The sequence below is a fragment of the Dendrobates tinctorius genome, unplaced genomic scaffold, assembly GCF_039654945.1.
Source record: "Dendrobates tinctorius isolate UK_male_01 unplaced genomic scaffold, ASM3965494v1 ptg000315l, whole genome shotgun sequence".
NCBI classification, from domain to species: domain Eukaryota; kingdom Metazoa; phylum Chordata; class Amphibia; order Anura; family Dendrobatidae; genus Dendrobates; species Dendrobates tinctorius.
In genome coordinates, this window is record NW_027361982.1 from 3,128,584 (window position 1) to 3,142,099 (window position 13,516).

General features: G+C 45.0%; 1 pseudogene; it reads left to right on the forward strand.

Annotated features, from left to right (window-relative positions):
• The first annotated feature begins 6,887 nt into the window (after positions 1-6,887).
• LOC141073819 (olfactory receptor 5AR1-like) lies at positions 6,888-7,839 on the forward strand (annotated as a pseudogene).
• Positions 7,840-13,516: the final 5,677 nt, after the last annotated feature.

Below are 13,516 nucleotides of genomic sequence, written 5' to 3' on the forward strand. Positions count from 1 at the left end.
ACACACTTGGGCAGCATCACAGACTACTATTCACTCCGCACAATGAATCCAGACCCAGGACCCCACACGAGACAGCGAGGACTCGTCGCCACCGCCAGGAACTGAATCTTCAACTTCTTCAGGACGACCTTAGGATCATCACGCGCCGGTTGCGAATGCACCACCGTTGAACATTAGGACTCTTCAGCTAAGAAGCCGTCGGACTGATAAGTTTAACCCCTCATGAGCAGTTGCTTTATCTATTGCCATTTTTGCCTTAACCCGCCCTTATACTCGGCCTTTTCCTTCTGCCATATCTCAGTTTACCCATCACCTCCCTACGTGGAGTAATCCCTTTGTTAATAAATCTGTTAACTCTTGTTTTGCCTCCTGTCCATCACTGCATCCCGCAACATGCTTACACCCCCATGGATGCAAGTGACCCCGACCTTCCTATTGGGTATTACAAATCCCTTGGTGAGTCTGGACAAGGAGGACGCTGCGGTACAGCCAAAGGCGCTATTTCCCCGTAATGTACTCGAGGAAGTGGAAAGGAGTGTAGGGAAAGATGAAGAAACATGTGTTGTGCAACCTGTGATTAATGCTGGGAAATATATGAATGTGCTGAGAAATGAAAACAGTAAGGTTCAGTTTCAAATTGAAATGGACTGTGTCTCAATTCATGCGAAATCGTCTGCAGACAGTCTTCAGTGTTGCAGAAGAAATCCTGATGATGCTGGACCTAAGGACACAGGTATGCTGACAAATGGACATTGTTTTCATGTGATGGGAGGCCAGGGCACAGATGCCCTGGTGTTGTCGGCCATTACTACAGCTCTGGCCCTCCCTCACATATTCACTTCTTTACAACTGTAGATTATTGCTGTTTGTAAGTTTCTCCTGGTGTGTGTTCTGCTGTTGGCCGAGTTGTGGTCATGCCATGTTTGCTAATTTAAAGAAATTGCAAAAAAAGATTTGGGTGAATACAATTAAATGGTTATGCTCAACAGCATCAAATATTTGGTGAGGCCAGAGCAGTAGCCGCACATGCTGAAATGCAGCTCCATGTATTCTCTATGAGACTGCTGAAAAAAAACTGACCACTTATACTGGTTTTTCTTAGCAGTTGGACCCTCATTGATCAGAAAATTAGGACTTGTTCTCTGTAGCGAATGGAGATGATGTTTTCTTAACCATACTACTTGTGTTCTTCTCTTCTAAGTGTTTACATTATGAGCGGCAGTGTACACAAAGTGGGACACCCAGACTCATTGCTCAGAGAAAAAGATGTCTATTAGAAGTAGATGTAGCATCGGTCAGCAAGGGATTGGTTGTCTGCACAAAGTGTGTATTGAGTCGCACAATTGCCATATATACTCGAGTATACCTGAGTATAAGCCGATGCACCTAATTTTGCCGCAAAAAAATGGGAAAACGTATTGACTCGAGTATAAGCTGGGTATGCATTGTCCCCTCATCCCTATCCTGGTATGGATGATTCCTCATCCCTATCTTGGTATACCTTGTCCCCTCATCCCTATCCTGGTCTGTATAACTCCTCAATCCCCATCCTAGTATGCATATCCTCCTCATCCCCATCCTGGTATGCATGGTTCCTCATTTCTATCCTGGTATTGATGGTTCCTCATCCCTATCCTGGTATGAGCGGTCTCCGCATTCCTATCCTGGTATGCATGGCCTCATCATCCCTATCCTGGTATGCATGATTCCTCATCCCTATCCTAGTATGCATGGCCCCCTCATCCCTATCCTAGTATGCATGGCCCCCTCATCCCTATCCTGGTATGCATGGCCCCCTCATCCCTATCCTAGTATGCATGGCCCCCTCATCCCTATCCTGGCATGCATGGTTCCTCATCCCCATCCTGGTATGCACAGCCTCTTCATCCCCATCCTGGTATGCATAGCTTCTCATCCCCAGCCTGGTTTGCATGGTTCCTCATCCCTATCCTTGATAAACCCAACACATGAAATTAAATAACTATATAATGGACCAATAAAAATTCAATTATGAAAAGCCTTTATTATTACAATTGGCAATTAGTAAAATTATATATATTAAAAAATATTTGATCTTATTTTTCACATTTTTTGGGGGGACCTTATATTTGAACCTAACAGGTGATATTTGATTTTTTTACCTGGTCCGTGTGACTGTACATAATTTATTATATATTTATTTTAATAATTCCTTCTATTACAATTCTACCCAGCACAGGCACTTGTTTTTAATATATATAATTTTACTACTAATTGCCATTTGTAATAATAAAGGCTTTTTATATTTGAATTTTTATTGGTCCATTATATATTTATTTATTTCCATGTGTTGGGTTAATCTAGTCTAAAAACTGAGAGGTTTCCACTTTTTCTTTGCAGTGCACCCTATGGTTCATTTGTATTTCTGTATATTGGTGACGGTGATATCTCCCATTTTCTATATATATACCGCTACATTGTTTTGGATCACAAATTTTGGATGCATTGCAATTTTTTGTTAACGTATTTACTGTTTTTTGCACAGGTCCTTTTACTTTCCTGAGACATGGATTTCAAAACCAGGGAGATCTCCTGGCAAGGACAAATAAAACCATTATTTGGCAATAGTGGTATTGTTATATCCTCAAGTAGTGGTTTACAATTTGACTCATTTTTTAATGCCATTAAGAATTTAACTTACAAGAGATCCCGCTCCTGGTGGAATCGGGCATTCCTATATCCAAGGGCAACCTATTCCTAGGGGCCTAAGGATACATGTTAGGGTACCATTACACCTAGCGACTCACCAGCGATCCCGACCAGCGATGTGACGCAGTCAGGATCGCTGGTGAATCGCTAGGTGGTCGCTAGTGAGCTGCCACTCAGGCAGATCTCACCAGCGACATCGCTGGGGACGGGGGTCGTTACTTACCTGTCAGACGCGGCGATCCTGCGTCCTCCCGCCCGGCTCCACGCATCGCTCGTCGTCACAGCAGGAAGCGCCGCAGGAAGTGACCGACGAGGAATAGTCCAGCAGCTTCTCGCGCGATCAGCGATAACCAGCGGGGGAGCCGGTCGTAGGTAAGTATCACATGCAGCGATATCGCTAGTAATATCGCTGCAACGTCACAAAATCGGTGACTTTACAGCGATATTGCTAGCAATATCGCAGTGTGTAACGGGGGCTTTACACCATAATTTCCTATCTCATTACAAATTGGGAAACTGTGTGTAATGAAGCTTCTAAACAATTGATGGAACTTTTAGTCAAATATAATTTGAAGGTGATATCTTATATTGATAAATCTTTGGATGAGGCCTTCTTAAAGGCAAAGGCTACTGAATAGCACCAATCCATTGATTCCCAAACTAAGAGAAATACATTGATCAATGGGTAAAAGATATCCAGGCCAACCAATCCAAGAAACTACTAAGGGACCAAAGAGATTTTAATCTTGGGACGATATACAGATGGCGTAAGCATCAGCCCCATGAGAAAACATGGGATCGTACCCCCTCCTTGTCATCAGATCCTCCTATATGTGATGTCTCTGGTGCATGTACCAACTAAACACCATATATTCTCCGAAAAAGAACAAGAACAATCTCAAGGTAATTAATCTTAGTAAGCATATTTTTTCACCTATTGAGACTGACGTTCTGACAGGGCCTACCTGTGTTTAGGATTTAGCTCTGTGTCACTGATGTCTTCACACAGCAGCAGATTTGGTGCAGTGTATGTGCAAAGCTCCACCAAACTCCCAGCAAGCTCCAGTGACCAGCACCACCCACTGCCCACTCATTGGCTGGCAGTAAACTGCACCAGCACTCATCTTTATCATTATTCCAGCATTGGAAAGAACACAGCAGTGATCCTGTATTTGTGAAAGCAGCACAATACATACATACATACACCCCCCAACACTTCACACTGTTACAGCTGCTGATTGGACAGGCTGCTCCCATCAGTATTTGTGTCATTAGAGACACAGTGCTCACACATACACTGCACCAAATCTGCTGCTGTGTGAAGACATCAGTGACACAGAGCTGTCTCATTCACACAGCAGAGGCTTTGTCACACAACAGATTACATCAGTGACTGCCATCCCCTGTGCAGATTAGAAGCTGCAGACCCCCATCACTGGCCATCACACAGTCTGTTCTCACTGCTGCCAGCAGCCTGGGACACTGAGGGAAGGAATTACTGATAATGAGTTATGTATTGTAATCATGGAGTGGCCCAGAATGCAGGATGATTTTCCCGCCTCACTGGTTTCACTTTCCATAGATAACTGTTCAGCATGTGTCTGGGGGAGGAGCAGCTGCTCTCTGCACTGAGGCTGCTGGAGGGGAAGAATTTGTTACTGTGTGATGAGGGCTGCTTCATGTGGACGGGGAGGGCCTGTAGCTATGGAGGATGGGGTTGTTGCTATAGAGGGCATGTTTGGAGTAGAGTAGGAGGTTACGACTAGTTCTCATTTCAATGCCATAACACTCCCCCCCTTGGACGTTCTGTTCAGAATACCTAGAAAACCGTGCAATCTAGTGACAGAAAGTAAATTACTTATTGTCATAATTCTGCAGCCCAGATATGTACTGAGATTATGTGAAAAGCCCGAACAACCCATTTAATGATAAAACTCAAAACTACTACTTGTGCTGCAAAAAACACCATCAGTAAAAAAAACAGTAAAAAATGTAAGCGCAAAACTGAAAATTATCCCCGTTAGGCGAGGATTAAATGCCACCATTCTGGGGTACAAACAACGTATCACTTTTTTTCAGTGGGATGGAAGGGTTGAAAAAATTAAAACAATCCCAGTTGTTTTTTGAGGACTTTATTCTGGTGGCATTCACATTGCAGTATTAATAACATAATAACTTTATTCTTTGTGTGGATGTGATTTTGCAGACGCTAATTTTCTATACTTTTTTTTTCCTTTTGCCCAAGTGTTAAATATAAGTAGTTTATCAGAAAGTCGAGACACAAGATAACATTTTTAGCTATAAGACTATTATTCCATTGTTAGCTATAATACTATTTTTATGTGCTAATAATTAGTCTCACGAGATTATTGCATCTTTGGAGACTTATTCCCAGATTTACTGGAAGATTAATAAATCCTCTGCTCGGTTTGTAGATACTATTACATTATGTATGATCTGAGTGGCAGGTAAGTGTTGGTTTTGCTCACACTTTGTTCTGTGTGTGTGATCTGGAAAAAGCTCATAGCACACATACCAAATGTATCTATGGGCACCCACCATGGGTTAAAAAAGAGTCCTGGTATATACTGGACTAGTATAAGACTGTACACCTTTTATTTATAGGTGAGCATAGCCTGCTATTTTCCTATGTGGAGGGTCACAAAAAAGTAGACAAAGAACACCTCAAGCACACGGCTCTGAACTACTGTGGACACAAAGGCATTCAATGATTTAGGCCAAACGTCACAGGAAAACAATTCTTTCTTATATGGATCATTTTTTGCACCTTTTTTGGAGTAAAATTTTAGATTTTAGACATCTTTATTTTTGCACCAAATTTGTTATTGTTTTTGCACCATTTCTGCGGCAGTTTTTTCCAGTCCTCAGCAGTTTTTGGATTTGCTCAATAATGTTGGCATGTTTTTCGCTATCCAGGTGTTTTCCGCTAATTCATTATTTTTTTTTTTTTTTAAATAAAAATTTTAAAAATTTGTTAGCAATTGTACTCGGGTACATGCTGAAGTACAAGATCTGTCTTTTTTATTGTACACAGTTAAAGATATGACATTTTGACATTTTACAGCTTAGTCAAAGGATTATTTCATAGTTTATTTTCTTAGTTTCAAAGATCATGGTGGACAGACTGGCCGTGGGTCTCCTGACCCAAACTTGACAGCATTACATATGTGTATACTGTATATATACAGTAAGGCTGCCGAGTTAGGACCAGAAGACTCGCAGCAAATCAGTGCCGCAGTCTATACCTGGACTGTGATACATGGACGTCTGAATACAAACAGAAAGTTGAAAGAAGACACATGTCCATCGAGTTCAACCTATAACCTAAATGTCTTACTACAAAAAGGCAGAAATAAAGCAAAAGGGCAAACAAAAGCAACTGAACCACTTCATAACTGAGTGATTTCTTTCCTCCTCTTCTTCCAAGAGCCATTACTTTTTTATATTTTTCCACCAACATAGCCATATTAGGGCATGTTTTTTGAGGGACAAGAAATATACTGCTCAAAAAAATAAAGGGAACACTAAACAATGCAATGTATTGTTCCCTTTATTTTTTTGAGCAGCATAGTTTTATATGACTCCATTCACATTGCCATGTAACTTACTGAGTAAGAAGAAGAAAAATTCCAAGTGGAGTGAAATATTGATAAAGTCAATTCCGCCATTTTTTACTTCAGTTTTGCTTTCACAGCATTCATTGTATACCGGCCACGGAAAGCAAATATGGTTTGGAAAAATGATTCCATAAGACAGTACAATTAAGGTGATATCAAACTTGTATAGTTTTTTTTTTAATTTAATTTAGCAGTTAAAAAAATTATAACTTTAAAAAAGTAAATTGGTGGCTGTGTCGCCAGTTTTTGAGGCCCATAAATATTTTATTGCTCCTTCTGTGGAGCTGTGTAAGGGATTGTTTCTTGCAGAAGGTCTGGCTGTATGATAGATCCGGCACACTCCGTGTATGGCGCGGGCTCAGCGCCCTGTCATATGTCAGAGAGTGGTTAACTTGCACCAAATTCATCATGCACCATATTAATAAATTGGACTAAACAGCAGTTAGCTCCAAAATAAGGACAAGTAAAAAAATTACTTAACTAACGCTTATGATGACTCTGCCCTAGATCTTCACCTTGTCAGTGAGTTGTTCTTCATTTCAGCACTTCCGTAAAACAGCATCATACATGGATCTCAATAACCAAACTAAGGTGACTTTCTTTACCATTATGGGAATTTCAAGTCTTCCAGAGTTACAGGTTCTTATTTTCCTTCTGGTTCTTCTCATTTATCTCTTCAGTCTTCACTCTTTGTGGAAATGTGACCATTATTCTACTGGTCTGCCTAGACCACCACCTTCACACTCCCATGTACTTCTTCCTGTGCAATCTGTCCATCTTGGACATTTCCTCTAGCACCATCAGTCTACATAAGATTTTGGTGGCCTATTTAACAGGAGATAATAATGTTTCCTTCCTTTCTTGTATACTACAGTTCTACATATTTTCTTGCTTGGCTTGCAATGAGCTGCTGATATTGATGGCCATGAGTTATGACCGATATGTTGCCATATGCCAACCTTTACGATATTCTGTCATCATGAACTCTAAAGTATGTGTTCTATTAGCCATGGCCTGTTGGGTTACATCTTTCTTAGAAGTTGTACCATATGTGGTATTGTTATCTAGTTTCTCTTGTTATAAATCCAACATCATCAATCACTTCTTCTGTGATCTTGTGCCACTTCTGAGTTTAACCTGCAGTGACACTTCCACATTAAAGCTCCTCAGCCTTATTGAAGGACTGTTACTTTTAAGCATTACACCTTTCGTTCTTACCTTCACTCCATATGTATTCATCATTGCCTCTATACTGAGGATCCGGTCTACTATCGGGAGACATAAAGCCTTCTACACATGTTCCTCCCACATTACAGTTGTTATACTTCTCTATGTGACTTTGGTTTGTCAATACTTGAAACCGACCACGGCAGACTCTCTAGAGTCGAATAAGTTGTTTTCACTCTTTAACACAGCTGCCGTCCCCATGCTGAACCCACTGATCTACAGCTTAAAAAACAGAGATGTGAAATCGTCATTGAGAAGGAAATTAAAACTAACAAAATATCTGTGATATTAGAGGATATTTTTATTGTTAACTGACCCCAATATGTGACTGTAGATCAGACATGAAAGCCCGCTGTCTTGGTGTGACATTCAACCTACCCGTTATCTGCAGTCACTAGCATGCTCATGCCACGTGCCCCTGAAAAATAACTATACAGTAATAAAATATGATTTTATTACTGTTGAACATGCAACAATACCTGATGTTCATTCACTTTGTAAAGTAATTTACTACTAATCAGTTTCGCTCTCACTAAATTCTCCAAATCTATCTTGAATGCTGCAAGCAGGCTCATATTTCTGTCCAGTCGCTATCCTAATGCTTCCAATGTGTACCAGTCATTGCATTGTTGCCCAGTCGTTAAAGAATCCAACATACACTCAGAGGCGTATCTAGGGGGGGCAGCCGGGGCATGTGCCCCAGGTGCAGCTGGCAGCCCGGCCCGGCTGCACCGCAGTCGGGCCACCTAATGCGGCGGTACGCAGTGTCTCCCCCGGCAGCGGCATTCTGAGAGTCGGACGTTCTCTGTGTCAGCTGTCAAGCTGACAGCTGGCACAGAGAAGCTGCAGCACGCCGACTCCCGGGATCAATTGTATTCGCATCTGTACAGATGCGAGTACAATTGAAGCTCTGACCACTGGGTCAGAGCGACGCCAGGAGTGTGATCAGGTCATGTGATCACGCTAGTGATGTCACTCACCGGCGTCCAGAAGCGCAAAGAGCATATGTGGCAAATGCTCCACTCTGGAGCTGAAGAAACCACCAAATATTGGGGGGATTTGGAGTGGGGATGGGGGTTATTTAATGTGTGGGGAGATTTGGAGTGAAGATGGGGGTTATTTAATGTGTGGGACGCTATGGAGTGGGGATGGAGGGATACTTAATGTGTGGGGGGATTTAGAGTGGGGATGGGGGTTATTTAATGTGTGGGGGGATTTGGAGTGGGGATGGAGGGATACTAAATGTGTGGATTTGGAGGGGGGATGGCGGTACTTAATGTGTGGGGGGGATTTGGAGTGAGGATGGGGGTATATAATGTGTGGGGAGATTTGGAGTGGGGATGGGGGTACTTAATGTGTGGGAGGGATTTGGCATGGGGATGAGGAGTACTTAATGTGTGGGAGGGATTTGGCATGGGGATGGTGGGTACTTAATGTGTGGGGAGATTTGGCGTGGGGATGGGGGAATTTAATGTGTGAGGGGATTTGGAGTAGGGATGGGGAGATTTAACGTGTGTGGGGGGATTTGTAGTGGGGATGGGGGATTTAATGTGTGTGGGGAGATTTGGATTGAGGATGCAGGGATATAATGTGTGTGGGGAGATTTGAGGACACAAAATGAGGAGCATGTATGTATGACTGCATGCATGAGGAAACAGTATGGGGGATGAGTACAGACAAAGTATGGTGAGTGGGAGGATGGGTGCAGATAGTATGGGGTGAATGGGATAGGACGGGTGAATGTATGTGGACACAATATGCGTAGCGATGGAAAAATGTATGTGGACACAGTATGGGGAGTGAGGGTGATGGGACGTGTGCAGACACAGTGTGGAGAGTCAGGGGTATGTGTGAGCAGACAGTATAGAGAGTGAGGGGGTAAATATATGAGGAGACAGTATGGTAAACAGAGGGGATGTGAGAGGAGATAGTATGAGGAGCGAGGGGAATAGTGTGAGGTGACAGTATGGGGGAAGAAAAGTGAGTGGGCACAGAATAGAGACTGAGTACTGGGGGCGTAGCATGGGGGGGATAGTGTAAGGGTACAGCCAGGAGGGGACAGTGTACCAAGGAGGGGGAGTGTGATGAAAAAGTACAGTATAGAGACTGGGCCCTATAGGGAGGACACAGTGTCAGAGGACAGTGTGAAAAGGTATCCCAGTCTGGAAAGGAGAGGTCAGTGTGAAGAGCATGTACCAAAAGAGGGACAGCGTGGAGTCATATTTTGTGCAGACAGTATAGTGAGGGGCAATTATTTATTTGGGGGCTCAGCTTAGGGCAGAAATTTTTATTCACGAGCATTATTATGACACTTCTCTCTTTAAGGGCATCATGTGGAGATTTGCTGCAGAAGACAGGAGAAGATGGAAGTCTGCAGAGATGGCTGTGGATGAGAAAACTCATCATGTGGTCTGGACAAGATGAAGAAAAGAAGAACGAATTCAGAGACGACGTCATCTATAAGGTACCTGGATGTAAATATTATTTGTGATACTGACTAATTCTCATGTTTTTATTTATGTTAGGAGCATTAAAGGGGTTGTCCAGGTTTGTGCTGAGTCTGCAGTCATTCTATGTGACTGCAGACTTCTGAATTCTCACAGTGCTCACTGAACGCTGTTAGGATTCTCTCGTGCCAGTAATTTACATACATGTGGTGACATGCTGACTAAACATGTGTGGCCTTCCTCAATGAAAATGATCGGAGAGAGGCTGGGCATGTCTAGTCGGAATGTGGCCAGAAGTATATAAATCACATGCTTGTGCTGACATGACCGTGTACTCTTGCCACCGATAAGGGAGAATCCTAAAAGTGTGCAGTGCATTCGTTGTGAGAATTCAGAAGCTGCAATGTCAGGATTCAGCTCTGCAGGTTCTAGTAGTCATCACATGGACACTTCACTCATATGTGACTTTCATACTTATGGTCCTGTGACAACGAGCTTTTCTTCCTGCTTCTCTCAGTTTTTCACTGAACATTGAGAGCATTAGCAATAGCAGCTTGTCAATATATGACTACGGCTGGAGTCATACTTAACGTATAAAAATACGGTCTGTTTTCTGCGGACAAGAATCGCAGAAATGTTTCCTGAACAGTGATCCATATGTCATTCGTTTGCAATGTGAGGATGCGATTTTCTCACATCTAAGCATCCGTGTGACATCCGTATAGCATCCGTACGGTGAGATTTTCTCGCCGGCTTGCAAAATAGATATATAATGGAACCATGGCCTCAAATATCCGTGAAATCATATATACAGTCTATATATATTTATATTTCATACAGAGGTAGATAGCAGAATGGCCGATAATTCAATTCTGTAAAATCATAACAGAACCCGAGAGGATATGAGACATGGTATACCTGCAGTAAACCATTGCATATCCATTAGATTTAATAATGTTAGTAGTGTATGTATGTTAAATTTTGGAGCTGTAGGTGTTAAATTAAAGGATTAATTCACTGAAAAAATTTGTGTGGGCTCCCGCACAATTTTCTACGCCAGAGAGGGCAAGCCAGTGACTGAGGGCAGATATTAATAGCCTAGAGATGCAGGATGCAGTGACAGACAGGAGACAGAGCAAGGGTTAACGTATTTTACTTTAAAAAGTATGTACTCCACGCAGGGAGATAAAGGGTTAAAGAGGGATAATGCAGGTAGCAGATCATATGTGGTACTAGCAGGTACGCAGGATGCAGTGATGAGTCGCGAGACGGTTTAGTGCTTTTGGTAAAAATGTTTATAGGCCTAGAGGTGACTTTCCTCAGGCTCGCCCAGACCGACCAAAAGGAGTAACAAGGGTTGCCCTCGCAGGGGCTCAATACCAGTAAACACAAACAGAGTAGAACACGACTACATCCTGCAAGAGCCGGTCACTATAGGGCCGCGGTATGGCCGACTACGGGTCAACTTAGCCATCCTGACATCCCTCGGCTGGGGCACCTCCGGCCCCGGAGGAGTCCTTGGACGAGTAGGCCGCAGCCCCTGGAGGGGGCAAGCGGCAGCGATGCGGGGTGGCGGGTGACAGGCCACCTGTGCAGCTAGCAGCTGCGACGGGGAATCTGCGGCAAGCAGAGGCTCAGCCCCTGCCGCGGATCGGAGCGGGACAGTGGTGGCCGCCGACGGCACTGGGCTTGCCGCGACCACGGGTGAGGGCAGAGCGGCTGCGGGCAGCGGGAGACAGGCCGCAGCCGCGGGTTGGAGTAAGGCGGCAGCGGCCGCTGGTCGACGCGGGGCAGCGACTCTCGGACGGTCGTCTCGGTGCCGTCCCACTGATGTCCAGGTGAAGTATCCCTCCTGTCTCTGGCCTCCTTCCTGGCTCTGGTGAGTCGTTCTGGCCCTCTGTCGCTCCCACGATCTCCTGCTCCTTCTGTATCGTTCTGCTGACTCACTGTGACTCTTGTTCCCCACACCTTTTATATTGGCTCCTCCCCCAGTCCACCTGTCAGTCTCCACGGTCCGTCCCTGAACTCTGTCCCCCGGAAACAGCTTCCCCCGGAACCCAGGTGATGGTCCCCTTGGTTCCGACCCGGACACTCGAAGGGGACCCTCTCTCCCACACTCCCCCACCCTGTATGCTCGCCAGTCCTTGGGCGAGGGCTTTAGTAGACTCAAGTTAGTCTTTGGAGACGACAGTTCTTGTCTCCATACGAACTGGTCCTGTTCGTAATGTTCAGGGGGTTTGCCAGCTGTTGACCGCTCGGAGCGTCTAAGATCGACCGGGGTGGAGCTTTCTGGGGTGGTGGATGGTGGTGGATTGGTCGGTTCTGGCAGGCTGACTGGGTCTGCTGTAATGTCATTACTTGGAGGGCCTGCGGATGTGGCTGGCAAGTCCTCTTCATCATCCAGGTCCCAGACCGTTGACGGGGGGTTGGGGACCCGAGTGATCGGCTTGGGTCACATGGGATCAGTGGACGCACAGGGGCGCAACATATTTCGGTGCACAGTACGAGTGAGAGGTGCACCGTCTCTTTCTGATTGTATTTCATACACCGGCCCGTCAGGGTTTATCCGGCGCAACACTCGGTATGGGTTCTCCTCCCACCGTGGTTCTAACTTGTTTTGGGGGCGCTGATCTAGTACGAGTACCCGATCCCCAGCCTGGAAGTCAATTGGTGGGGGCAGCGCTCCCCCCGGGTGTTCTAGATTCTGGAGCTTTGTATGGACGATTCGGTGGAGGGTCTGCGTGCTGGTGGTTTCGGACCCACGAGGATACTCCGGTCCAGGGTAGAGGTTCCTCCAGGTTTAACTCCACTTCCGTGATTCCTTTGCCCTCCCGTCCAAACAGCAATGAGTAGGGGGTGTAACCAGTCACCCGATGCACCCGGTTATTATATACCCACACCAGCTCAGGGACGTATTCAGGCCAGCGGGCCTTTCGGTCGCTCTCCAGGGTACGCATCATTTGGATTAGTGTCCGATTGAATCGTTCGCAGGCTCTGTTTCCCTGCAGGTGGTATGGTGTAGTCCGAGACTTATCGATACCGTAGAGATGATGTAGTTCTTCCATGACTCTTCCTAGGAAGTGTCATGATCCAGGACGGGATTTCGCTTTGACCCATCCTGGTTAGACTATGGGTTAATTGTGCTGCCTCTCTCTGGCAGCAGGAGGCTATTTAGTGCTCACTGGACCTGGGTCCGGTGTCAGTTATACTCCTGCCCTCGGCTGAGTTAAGTGACCTCTTGTATACGTGTGCCTTGTGCCTGATATCTTGCTTGCTTGTTCGGTTGTGATCTGGTTCTGTCCCTGTTACGAGTTCTGCCTGACCCTCTTGTACTGCGCTACCTCTCGTGTATGACTCTCTGCTTGTGACCCGACTCCTCTCTGCTCGTCCCCTTGGTACCACGTCGCCCTCTAGTGTATGACCTTTGGCTCTGTCTGACGACCCGTCTGTTTGTCGCTCCTGTACCTCGTTTGCCCGTACTGCTGTGACCTCTGTTTTTCCTGACTCTGAGTTGTT